Below are 13,291 nucleotides of genomic sequence, written 5' to 3' on the forward strand. Positions count from 1 at the left end.
GCTGTGTTCAGTTTACCCTGCTGTGTGAAATGTGGTGTGGTTGGAATCACTATGTGCTGCCACTGCTGTTTTTTTTAAATTTTTAAATTTTTTTATTTATTTTTTTTCCTCGGAAGAGTATTTTTAGTTAGTGTGTTATATACATAGAAAATTTATGTAGTTGAATTTATTTTTTGAAGTTAGCATGTGCCGTGCAATTCTTAAAGGTTTTTGTTTGGTGCAGAATCGGAATCAGATCATCAAAGTTTTTAATTAATGTTGATATTCTTATGACTACTTTTGTTATTTGATTCATGGAAGACTTGAGAGTACATTTAAAAAAAGTTTTTTGAAATTTAATCACTTATAAATAAAGAAGAAAGTGTTTTCAGGTAATGTGTGATTGATCATGAATACCATGTGTGAGCCAGCAAAAGTATGATGGAATAAGTCCTGTTTTTCTCTTGTTCATTTTTTTGTTTGTTTTATCAGTAAACTTTCTTGTGTAGTAATGCCATTTGTAATAAACATAGCAAGGCACTTACACATTCCTAAAGTATGAATTTGAATATGCAAACATAAATATTTGAAGATTTTATTTTTTACTTAAAATGAAATGAGGTGAAAGAAAGTAGAATGTAGGTAATTAGAAAACATTAATATGATAACCATATTCATGCTAGATATTGCAACACTACATTATAAAGAATCTATTTCTAAAGCTCCCAAAAGATGGTTGGGTTGGGTTTACAGTGCAGCAACCAACAAGTTTAGGTTAGCTGTAAATCTGACCATAGGCAGCTCAAATAATGGTGGTGTGCTTTGATTACATTAGTAGTGTTTATTGGCTGGTTGCTGAAACTGAGACAGCCCCAATGTCACAGGACTTAAAAGAAGAAATTCTTCACAGCTGTCACTTCCCACCAGCTGCCCACAGCCAGGCACACCATGAGTAATGTGTGTGTGTGTGTGTGGACTTTTTTTTACATTTCCTCTACTTTACATGTCTTGTGCACATTTCGAGAGAGAGAGAGAGAGAATTAATTGCTGATGATGTTAGTTGAGTAGTAGTCTCTCTCTCTCTCTCTCTCTCTCTCTCTCTCTCTCTCTCTCTCTCTCTCTCTCTCTCTCTATATATATATATATATATATATATATATATATATATATATATATATATATATATATATATATATATATATATATATATATATATATATATATATATATATATATATATATATATATATATATATATATATATATATATATATATATATATATATATATATATATATATATATATATATATATATATATATATATATATATATATATATATATATATATATATATATATATATATATATATATATATATATATATATATATATATATATATATATATATATATATATATATATATATATATATATATATATATATATATATATATATATATATATATATATATATATATATATATATATATATATATATATATATATATATATATATATATATATATATATATATATATATATATATATATATATATATATATATATATATATATATATATATATATATATATATATATATATATATATATATATATATATATATATATATATATATATATATATATATATATATATATATATATATATATACATACACTCAGGATTAATTTTGTAACTGATGATATTTATTCTTCATTTAGGTTTGTTCTCATGGTAAGAATGGAAGAAATTAAATAGTAAGAAACTAAGAATCTGAACTAATAATCAATATAAGCAGCAGTCACCCCGTAAGAGTAGCTTGGCTCGTAGTCACGTTTTCTGTCACTTCACTCGCCTCCATGCGGGTGGTAAACAACAAAGAATTTCAATGCACGGACTCGACTTTGTTGTAAGAATAGAACAACCATTAACTACACCTTCCCTTCCTTAGCCAGACATTACGTATCTATATAAGTACTGTGATCTGTGGAATAATCCTAGAGGAATGGTGGCAGTGGGAGCGGCGGTAGCAGGAGCGAGCGGGGTTGAAGTCTTGGTCAGTGCGGGACTCGAACTTCCTAAACAAGACTATGTGTGTGGTCTCGAGCAGCGGCAGAGTGGACGCTTGGAGGGCTGGCCACCTTTCTCCAGTAAGTGCCCTCGTCATGTTTCTTTTCCATCACTCACGCTAAATTCGCTGGTGTGCCTATGCTCTTCAAACGTATCAGGCCTCGATCATTGGGTGAGCGTGCGTCATTCACCTTCCGGAAATGCGTGTCTCCAAAAACGTCAGGTGTAGTGAATGCCTGCGTGATTCTGTAATTTTTTGAGGCAGGGAGACTGACCTCAAAGTTTCACCTGCCAGTCTATTGAGCATTCTGGTTTTCAAGATTAGCTGGGGCTCGCTGCTCTGAGTAAGTATTTGCTTTGTGACCAGGACTTTTTTTTTTCTTATTTATTTATTTTATGTGTGTATTTTTGCATGTTCTTTTGTTTGAGTTCAGGTGTCATTTGCGAGCCAACTGCGACCTCCTGATGTTAACTGAACCCTAGTTGCTTAATGTTTAAAAATCGACTGTAGGTACCTTAACATGACACACACACACACACACACACTGGTGGCAGAAGCAAGAGAAAAAAATAATGAAAGGTCAGAGGAGGAGAAGAAGGCATTTTTTTGGAGAATTATAGGAGACAGGATAAGGAAATGGTATATAAAAGAGAAAGAAGAGAAAAGAATGGAGCAAGTTTAACTAAAAATGATAAGAACAAGAGATTAAAAATGATGTATACGAACATAGATGGGATTTTATCTAGTAAATTAGAATTAAGAGATTACATAAAGAAAGAAGAACCAGATATTGTATGCCTGGTGGAAACAAAGTTAAATGAGGCAATAAAATAGACATAGATAAAAGGTATAATATATGGAGGAGAGAGAGAGGTAAAGGAGGAGGAGGAGTCATGATGATGTTAAGGAAGGAGATAGTGGTAAATCAAGTGGAGTTTGGGGAAGGAAAATCAGAAATACTGTATGTTAAGATGCATATTAACAAAAGGAGTTAACAATCATTGGAACATATGTGCCACCAAAACAAACTCATGGACTAACCAAGAATATAGAGACATGATAGATGACACAATAAGGAGTCTTACAAGAATCATTAAGGAAAGGAGAAAAGTGATATTGATAGGAGATTTCAACTGTAAGGAGGTAGACTGGGAAAATTATGAAAGTGGTATGGGGAAGATGCCTGGGAGATAGATTCCTGAACCTAATGATAGATAATTTGATGGTCCAAAGAGTAAAGGAAAACACAAGATTCAGAGGAAACGATGAGCCGGCAAGATTAGACCTAGTTTTTACAAGGGATATACCAATTAACGATGATATAAGATACAAGTGCCCATTGGGAAAGAGTGACCATGTAATATTAGAGATGGATATAGAAGAAGGAAAGGAAGATAGAGATGAATCATACAAAGGAGACCGATTAAATTACAGAAAGGCTGATATTGAGAATCTCAAGAACTATTTTAAAACGTAAACTGGGAGGAGATGGAAAACTCATTAACGGTTCAAGAGAAATATAACTTATTTTTGGAAATATACAAAACTGGGGTCAGGGAATATGTTCCAAATATAGACCTAAAGAAGAAGGAAAGAAAGATTGGTTTAATGCAAGATGTGCTAGGGCAAAGGAGAAACGAGATGGAGCATGGAAAAGGTGGAGAAGAAACAGAAATCCAGAAAATAAGGAAAACTTCAAAACAGCAAGAAATGAATATGCTAAGGTGAGAAAGGAAGAAGAAAAGAACTATGAAAAGGACATTGTCGAAAAATGTAAGGAACAACCAAAATTGTTCTACAGATTCATAAATGGAAAAATAAGACAAAAAGAAACAATAGAAAGGTTAAAAGGAGAAAATGGAATGGTGGAAGACCCAAAAAGTATGGCAGAACTGTTAAATAGTAAATTTCATGAGGTCTTTACTAAGGAATCCAAATTTGAAAGACCACAGGGTAATAGAGAGACTGTCTATATGAAAGAGATTAAAGTAACCAAGCTTGAAATAAAAAAGTTGATGACGGAATTGGATGAGGAAAAGGCAATGGGACCGGATGAAGTCTCAGGCAGAATACTGAAAGAATGTAGGGAAGAACTAGCAAGTCCAATATACAACATCATAAAATGCTCAATAGAAAATGGAACAGTGCCAGTGGAGTGGAAAAGAGCTGAGGTGGTTCCCATATATAAGAGCGGAAGGAAGGAAGAACCTTTAAATTACAGGCCGGTATCACTAACTAGTGTAATATGCAAGATGTGTGAAAAAGTAATAAAGAAGCAATGGATCGAGTTTCTTGAAGACAACAAAATATTATCAAATAGCCAATTTGGTTTTAGAAAAGGTCGGTCATGTGTGACAAATTTATTGAGTTTCTACTCTAGAATAGTTGATAAAGTACAAGAGAGAGAGGATGGGTTGACTGTATTTATTTAGATCTAAAAAAGGCTTTTGATAAAGTGCCACATGAAAGATTACTATGGAAGTTAGAGGAGAAGGGTGGCTTAAAAGGAAGCACATTGAGATGGATGAAGAATTACTTAAGGGGGAGAGAAATAAGGACGATAGTTAAAGATATGAAGTCCAAGTGGAGAACAGTAGACAGCGGAGTGCCACAGGGGTCAGTATTGGCACCAATACTTTTTCTCGTATATATAAATGACATGCCAGAGGGAGTGAACAGCTACATAAATCTGTTTGCGGACGATGCGAAACTGTGCAGAGTCATTAAACAAAAGAGGATTGTGAAATACTACAGGAAGACTTAAACAAGATCTGGAAATGGAGCAAAAATGGGAGATGGAATTCAATGTGGACAAAAGCCATGTCATGGAAATGGGAAAAAGTGAAAGACGACCAGTGGGAATCTATAAGATGGGAGATGGAGTAGAACTAGAAAAAGTAAAAAGGAAAAGGACTTGGGAGTGACAATGGAAGAAAATAATCAACCGGTTAGCCATATTGATAGAATTTTCAGAGAGACGTATAATTTGCTAAGGAATATTGGAGTAGCATTTCACTATATGGACAAGGAAATGATGAAGAAATTGATAAGTACTAAAATAAGACCTAGATTGGAATATGCAGGAGTTGTGTGGACTCCCCATAAAAGAAACACATAAGAAAATTAGAGACTACAAAAATGGCTACAAGAATGGTTCCAGAATTTAAAGGGATGGCATATGAGGAGAGACTAAAGGCAATGGATCTACCAACCTTGGAGCAGAGAAGAGAGAGGATCTGATACAAGTTTATAAATTGATTAACGGAATGGATGAAGTGGATAATGAGAAACTGATCCTGAGAGAAGAATATGACTTTAGAAGCACAAGATCGCATAGTAAGAAACTAAGGAAGGGACGATGTCTGAGAGATGTTAAAAATTTAGTTTCCAAAAGATGTGTTGAGACTTGGAACAGTTTGAGTGAGGAAGTGGTATCAGCAAAGAGTGTACATAGTTTTAAAGAAAAATTGGATAAGTGTAGATATGGAGACGGGACCACACGAGCATAAAGCCCAGGCCCTGTAAAACTACAACTAGGTAAATACAACTAGGTAAATACACACACACACACACACACACACACACACACACACACACACACACACACACACACACACACACACACACACACACACTCACTAACTACATATTACACTAACTAGTGTAATATGTAAGATGTGTGAAAGAGTAATAAAGAAACAATGGATCAAGTTCCTTGAAGACAACAAATTACTATCAAATAGCCAATTTGGCTTTAGAAAAGGTCAGTCGTGTGTAACAAATTTACTGAGTTTCTATTCTAGAATAGTTGGTAGGGTACAAATGAGAGAGGGATGGGTTGATTGTATTTACTTTGATTTAAAAAAGGCATTTGATAAAGTGCCACATGCAAGGTTACTGTGGAAGTTAGAGGAGAAGGGTGGTTTAAAAGGAAACACATTGAGATGGATGAAAAATTATTTGAGGGGGAGAGAAATAAGGATGGTAGTCAAAGATATGAAGTCCAAGTGGAGAGCAGTAGAAAGCAAAGTGCCACAAGGGTCAGTATTGGCGCCAATACTTTTTCTCATTTATATAAATGACATGCCAGGAGGAGTAAACAGCTACATAAATCTGTTTGCGAACGATGCGAAACTGTGCAGAGTTATAAAGCAAAAAGAAGATTGTGAAATACTGCAAGAAGACCTAAATAAGATCTGGGAATGAAGTAAAAAGGGGGAGATGGAATTCAATGTGGACAAAAGCCATGTCATGGAAATGGGAAAGAGTGAAAGATGACCTGTGAGAATCTATAAGATGGGAGATGGAGTAGAACTGGAGAAAGTAAAAAAGGAAAAGGATTTGGGAGTGACGATGGAAGAAAATAATCAACTGGCAAGCCATATCGATAGAATTTTCAGGGACATATAATTTGATAAGGAATATTGGAATAGCATTTCACTACATGGACAAAGAAATGATGAAGAAACTGATAAGTACTATAATAAGACCCAGATTGGAATATGCAGGAGTAGTAAAGACCCCTCACAAAAAGAAACACATAAGGAAGCTGGAGAGACTACAAAAAATGGCTACAAGAATGGTCCCAGAACTTGAAGGGATGACATATGAAGAGAGACTAAAGGCTATGGATCTTCCAACATTGGAGCAGAGAAGGGAGAGAGGGGATCTGATACAAGTTTATAAATTGATATTCTTCCAACATTGGAGCAGAGAAGGGAGAGAGGGGATCTCATACAAGTTTATAAATTGATAAATGGAATGGACCAAGTGGACAATGAGTATCTGATCCTGAGAGAAGAATATGCCAGTTGAAGCACAAGATCGCATAGTAAGAAGCTGAGGAAGGGAAGATGTATAAAAGATATTAAAAAGTATAGTTTCCTACAAAGATGTACAGTAAAACCTCGCTTGGCGAACGTCTCTAAGGATGAACAATTCGGGAGACGACCAAAAAATTTGTCAATATATCGACCCAGGGGACGAACGATATTTCGGGGATAAAGTTAACGGCTGTGATAGCCAACCCGGCTATCACACAACAAAACAAAACATAAGCACAAAAGAAAATAGAAACAGGAACATACTAAAAATATTACATAACATAATCTCCGTGCTACCACGATTTTCTCCTGTTTTTCCTGGGCATGGTGATGTTAGCGCTCTACTTTAGCTTCCTGGCGTTATCCTCTCTGCTATAAGGGACATAGCGGCACTGACATGTGATACACAGCTGTTGTGTAGCTCTGGCACGAGACATAAAAGTCCTCTCTCATGACTGTCTTTCAGATCTTGTCTGTCTTCCTATCCTCCTCTCCTCCATTCCATCATGCCATCAACGTCCAGTCTCTCAAGTAAATAATCTTTTCTTTTTTATTCATTTTATTATCATTTTGATAGAATTTAGGTACAGTAATTAAAACAATTTAGGTTTTTATAATTATTTCGTTCATGTCATGCATACATTAAAGGTCTATTTTGAATGGGTTTTATGGACAGAAGTATGATTTTTTTTTTTTGGTCTGGAACGGATTAATGGTACTTCAATACATTCTTATGGGAAAAATTGATTCAGGGGACGAACAAATCGGGTGACGAACAGGATTTAGGAACGAATTATGGTCGTGAGCTGAGGTTTTACTGTATTGAGACGTGGAACAGTTTGAATGAAGAAGTAGTGTCTGCAACGAGTGTGCATACTTTTAAAGTAAGATTGGATAAGTGTAGATATGGAAACGGGGCCACACGAGCATAAAGCCCAGGCCCTGTAAAACTACAACTAGGTAAATACACACACACACACACACACACACACACACACACACACACACACACACACACACACACACACACACACACACACACACACACATCTGTCTAAATGATGTGAGAAAATACAGTTTCCTGCATCGTAGCATTGATAAGTGGAGTAAACTGAGCAGTGATGTCGTTGATGCGGTGTGTGTCAATCAGATGAAAGAAAGATATGACAGGAATGGACAAGGAGACAGGACACAGAGAGCTTAGCTCGGGCCCTGTAATACTCAAATAGGTAAATACAAATAGGTAAATACACACACACACACACACACACACACACACACACACACACACACACACACACACACACACTAACTGCTGAATGTTTAAAAATCAACAGTAGGTACCTTAACACGATGTTGACTTACAAGTGTGGTAGCTAAGATGTGTGAGAGGGTGCACACACACACACACACACACACACACACACACACACACACACACACACACACACACACACACACACACACACACACACACACACACACATAACTTTAAAGAAAAATCGGATAAATGGAGACATGGAAACAGGACACTATGAGCCCTGCTTGAACCCAGTACAACATAACTAGGTAAATACACACACACCCACACACACACACTTAGTCATTGAAGAAATAAAGTAATAATAATAGGTAATAATAATAATAATAATAATAATAATAATAATAATAATAATAATAATAAATACTTTATTTAGTCAGTTTGTAATGATACATACAAATTGAAACTTTTTGTGGATCCAGATCATTCAAAGTTACAGTTACAACACACATACAGTACAACACACAATAAAATATCTGTGACAAGGTACGTAAGGTCCAAGACTAAAACTATGTACACTACACTATTTTAAAAACACCATGCTATAAATTTATCATGCATCAGAATCAAAATCACAATGGAAGCAATAACTTTACCTTTTTGCATGGACAGAATTATACAATTTAATGCTAACTGGTACAAATGAATTTTTGTATCTAGATGTTTTCTGTGAAGGCAAACCCAATCTTTTCCCAGATCTTAAGAACACGTAGTTATCATTGAGAGGATGGGTATTGTTGATCATTATTTTCCTAGTTGTACACAATACATTTCTAGAATATAGGTCATCCAGTGTTGTTACCTTTACACCCAATTTACCAGCAATTCTCACAACCTTTTTGAGTTTCTTCTTGTTTTTTACAGTTAAGCACCCATACAACATTGTTAAACAAAAAAATAAAGTTGACTCAATAACAGAACATAGCAAGAATAGTATTTTCAACTTTTAGATTTCTTAAAATTCTCAGAAAGTTAATTCTCTGCATGCATTTGCCATACACCTTTTTTGTGTTTACATCAACTGTTATTTTATCATCAATTTGCACCCCTAAATATTTATAATCATGTACAGTTTCTACCTGTTCCTCTTTAATTACAAGATTTTGAGTACACTTCTCCCTCTTAAGAAAAACGATTAACATTTCCTTTGTCTTTTTACATTTAAATTCAAATAATGATCATCACACCATTTAACAAAATTATTTACTTGAGAACAGTATTCACTTTCATTACCATCTGTTATTTTTCCAATGATCACAGTGTCATCAGCGTATTTAATTACTGAACAGTTTTCAATTTCACTAGTGCAATCATTGGTATAGAGAGAAAATAAAAGGGGCGAAAGAACATAGCCCTGCGGGGCACCAGTGTTTGTGACAATAACAAATTGAGGTCTTTCTGTTAGATAGCTATAAATCCAGTAGATTAGTCTACTGTTAACATTCATAGAGAGTTTATTCAACAAGATGTGTGGTTGTATGGTATTGAATGCACTACTAAAATCAATAAATAAGATTCTTGCATAAGTATTTAATCTTGTCGTGTCAAGGTGTTGTGTCACTTGGTGTAATAATAATGTAGTGGCATCCTGTACACATCTTCCCTTACAATAGGCAAACTGCATACTATCTCTGAGTGGATCAACATATTTACATAAACATTATTTAACAATATCTTTAAAACATTTCATCACTAATGATGTGAGAGCAACAGGTCTTAGGTCATTCATTACAACAGGTTACTTTATCTTAGGGACTGGTATTATTTCTGAGGTTTTCCACAATAATGGAACTTTACACTGATTGAGTGAGGCTTGAAATAGAATATGTAAAGGCTTAATCAATTGTTGACAGCAAAATTTCAACACATTTGCACCAATGTTATCCGGACCACCAGATTTACCAGTCTTAACTCTTTTTAATGATAAAAATACGTCATCTTGAGAGATCATGATAGGTGGATCATTTGCACTATTTATATTTCTTAACACATCAAAACATTCCTTTGAAAAATTTTTGTCGTCAAACCTAACATAAAAACGATTTAGTTCAGTGCCCTTTAGGGAAAAGTGAGCATCTGTTAAGTGAATTCAACCTAGACAGCAGCTCAGCGGTAAATATGAACAAACTTCACAAGAATGGGAGATATAGTTATGAGAAGGCAGACTTTACAAAATTAAGGGAATACTTTGCAGCAGCTGAGTGGAATCAACTATATGTAGCTACAGCAAATAAAGTTGGAGTGAAGTGGGATATATTTATGGATATTTATAACGAAAGTGTTAAAAGATATGTTCCCAAAATTAGAATCAGTGAGGAGAGAAAAGAAGACTGGTATTGTATAAGATGTAAATCAGCAGAAGTGAAGAAGGAAGCAGCATGGAATAGATGGAGAAAAAGAGGACTTAATAATTGGGAAGAATTTAAGATAGTAAGAAATGAATATGTCCAAGCACTAAGAGAGGAAGAAAGAAACTATAAGAAAGACATACGTAGTTGACAAATGCAAAAATGAGCCAAAGCTCTTTTATAAGTAGTTAATAGGAAAAAAAAGCAAACAATAGATAAATCAAAAGTTGATAATGTCATAGACGAGGATGCAAGATCACAGGCAGAAATAATGAATAGGTGCTTCCAATCTGTATTCACCAAAGAAAACAAGTTTGAAGGGACACAAATGGGTCACAGGGACAAGGAAATGAGAAAGATCCATGTAGAAGTCAGGGAAATCAGGAAGATTATGAAAACCTTGGATATGAATAAGGCTCAAGGACCATGGGGTGTCAAATTGGATATTGAGGGAATGTCATGACCAGCTGGCAGAGATATTACATAACATCATAGTATGTTCCTTTAAAGAAGGAAAAGTCCCTCTAGATTGGAAAAGGGCGAACATTGTACCAATTTTTAAGGGAGGTAACAAAGAAGAACCATTGAAATACAGACCAGTTTTCCTAACGAGCCTGGTTGCAAAAGTAGCTGAAAAAATAGTCAGACTGTTTGATGCAATATCTAGAAGAGTCACATACAATAACTGGTAGACAATTTGGCTTTAGAAGTGGAAGATCTTGTGTCACAAACTTATTGAACATATACAGTAAAGCAATAGATATAATTCAGGAGAGGGACGGATGGGCAGACTGTGTCTACATGGATATAAAATATGCTTTTAATAAAGTACCGCATCAAAAATTGCTACAGAAAATTAAAAATGTAGTTGGTTTACAATGAAAAGTACTGGATTGGATAACAGACTTCTTAAAGGACAGAGAAATGAGAACATTGCTAAAAGATGAGGAATCAAAATGGTGCAGAGTTATAAGTGGAGTTAAGAAATATAACACTTCTGACCCCCTGTGATGTTCATAGTGTAGCTATATCAATGATATGGTTGATGAGGTGAACAGTTATATAAGCTTATTTGCAGATGACGCAAAGTTACTGAAACGAGTGAAAAATGACATGGATTGTGAAATGTTACAGAAAGACTTGAATAACTTGAATAAGGTACACGAGTGGAGCAAGAAATGGGAAATGGAATATAATGCAAAAGAGTGCAAAGTGATGGAACTAGGGAAAAGCAATATAAAGAGATCTTTCACTATGGGAGGAGTAGAAATTCAGAAAACAAAAGAGGAGAAAGACCTTGGTATTACAATAAGTGACAATTTATCACTGGTAAAGCATGTCAACAAACAACATAGTTGGGGAAATCTATGGGTTACCAAGAAAAATGAAATGGGCATTTACCTACATATATAGATGAAGGGATGATGAAGAAATTAGCTAATAGAATGTATGATTCAACCTAAACTTGAATATGCTGCACTTATATGGTTACCACATAATAAGAAAGATATAAGGAAGATAGACAGAATTCAAAGAGCTGCAACCAAAATGGCTCAAAGTTTGAGAGACCTAACATCTGAGGACAGATTAAAGATGTTAAAACTTCCAACATTGCAACAGAAGAGAGAAAGAGGAGACCTAATTGCTTTAAACAAGGCATGGAAGAGGATGGACACAGTTGACAAAGAAGACTTATTAGTGTGGGATGTGGCATGAAATTGAAAAAGACCGTGTGTAGAAGAGACATTAAGAAATAAAATTTTCTAAACAGAAACATAGAAATATGGAACAAGTTGGATGAAACATTAGTTTAAGCAAGAAATATTCATGACTTTAAGGCTAAACTTGCTCTATCCTCATTTTCAATCCAAAGCTGGATGTTGCGCATACGTGCGTAACGACACCACTTGCTCTCGTGCCCACAATCTTGAATCTTCAGAATTTTCTACCATCTGGCTAAGACTTCAATGTCACTCTCTAACTAAATTCATCTGTGCTGTATACCTCTCACCTAATTCCTCTGACTATGTAAAATTCTTTGACTATTTGACTTCCAAGGTGGAGCACATCTTATCTCACTTTCCTTTTGCTGAGATCTCCATTTTAGGGATTTCAATGTTCACCACCAGCTTTGGCTTTCATCTTCTTTCACTGACCAACCTGGTGAACAAACCTTCAACTTTGCTATCCTTCATGACCTAGAGCAGCTAGTGCAGTTCCCTACCCGTATTCCTGACCGCCTTGGAGACACGCCCAACATTCTTGATCTTTTCCTAACCTCCAACCCTTCTGCTTACTCTGTTAAACTTTCCTCTCCGTTGGGCTCCTCCGACCACAATCTAATTTCCGTTACCTGTTCTATCACTCCAGTGCAGCCTCAGGACCCGCCTAAGCGGAGGTGCTTCTGGCATTTTAACTCTGCTAAGTGGGAGGAACTAAGGCAGTACTATTCTGATTTCCTTGGGATGATTATTGTTTTCATGTCAGAGATCCTTCTCTTTGTGCCGAGCGCATAACAGAGGTGATTATCTCTGGCATGGAGCTATACATTCCTCATACTTTCTCTAACCCTAAAGCTAAAAAGCCTTGGTTTAACTCTGCTTGTTCTCGTGCTGTCAATGATAGAGGCGGCTCACAAACGGTTCCGTAGCCATCCAACTGCTGAAACTCATGCCCTATATATTTCTGCCCGTAATCATGCCAAATCTATTCTCCAACTTACTAAAACTCTTTCATCAATAGAAAAT

At 35.3% G+C, this 13,291-nt stretch overlaps 1 protein-coding gene across 1 annotated transcript in view; it reads left to right on the forward strand.

The window, feature by feature from the left end:
• The first annotated feature begins 1,876 nt into the window (after window positions 1-1,876).
• Window positions 1,877-13,291, forward strand: part of LOC123514258 (smoothened homolog) — a 36,748-nt gene continuing 25,333 nt past the window's right edge. Inside the window, 1 exon segment of the mRNA XM_045272004.1 lies at window positions 1,877-2,131. The gene's annotated coding sequence lies outside the window, so the exon portion shown is untranslated.

The sequence above is a fragment of the Portunus trituberculatus genome, chromosome 37, assembly GCF_017591435.1.
Source record: "Portunus trituberculatus isolate SZX2019 chromosome 37, ASM1759143v1, whole genome shotgun sequence".
In the NCBI taxonomy this organism is placed as follows: Eukaryota; Metazoa; Arthropoda; class Malacostraca; order Decapoda; family Portunidae; genus Portunus; species Portunus trituberculatus.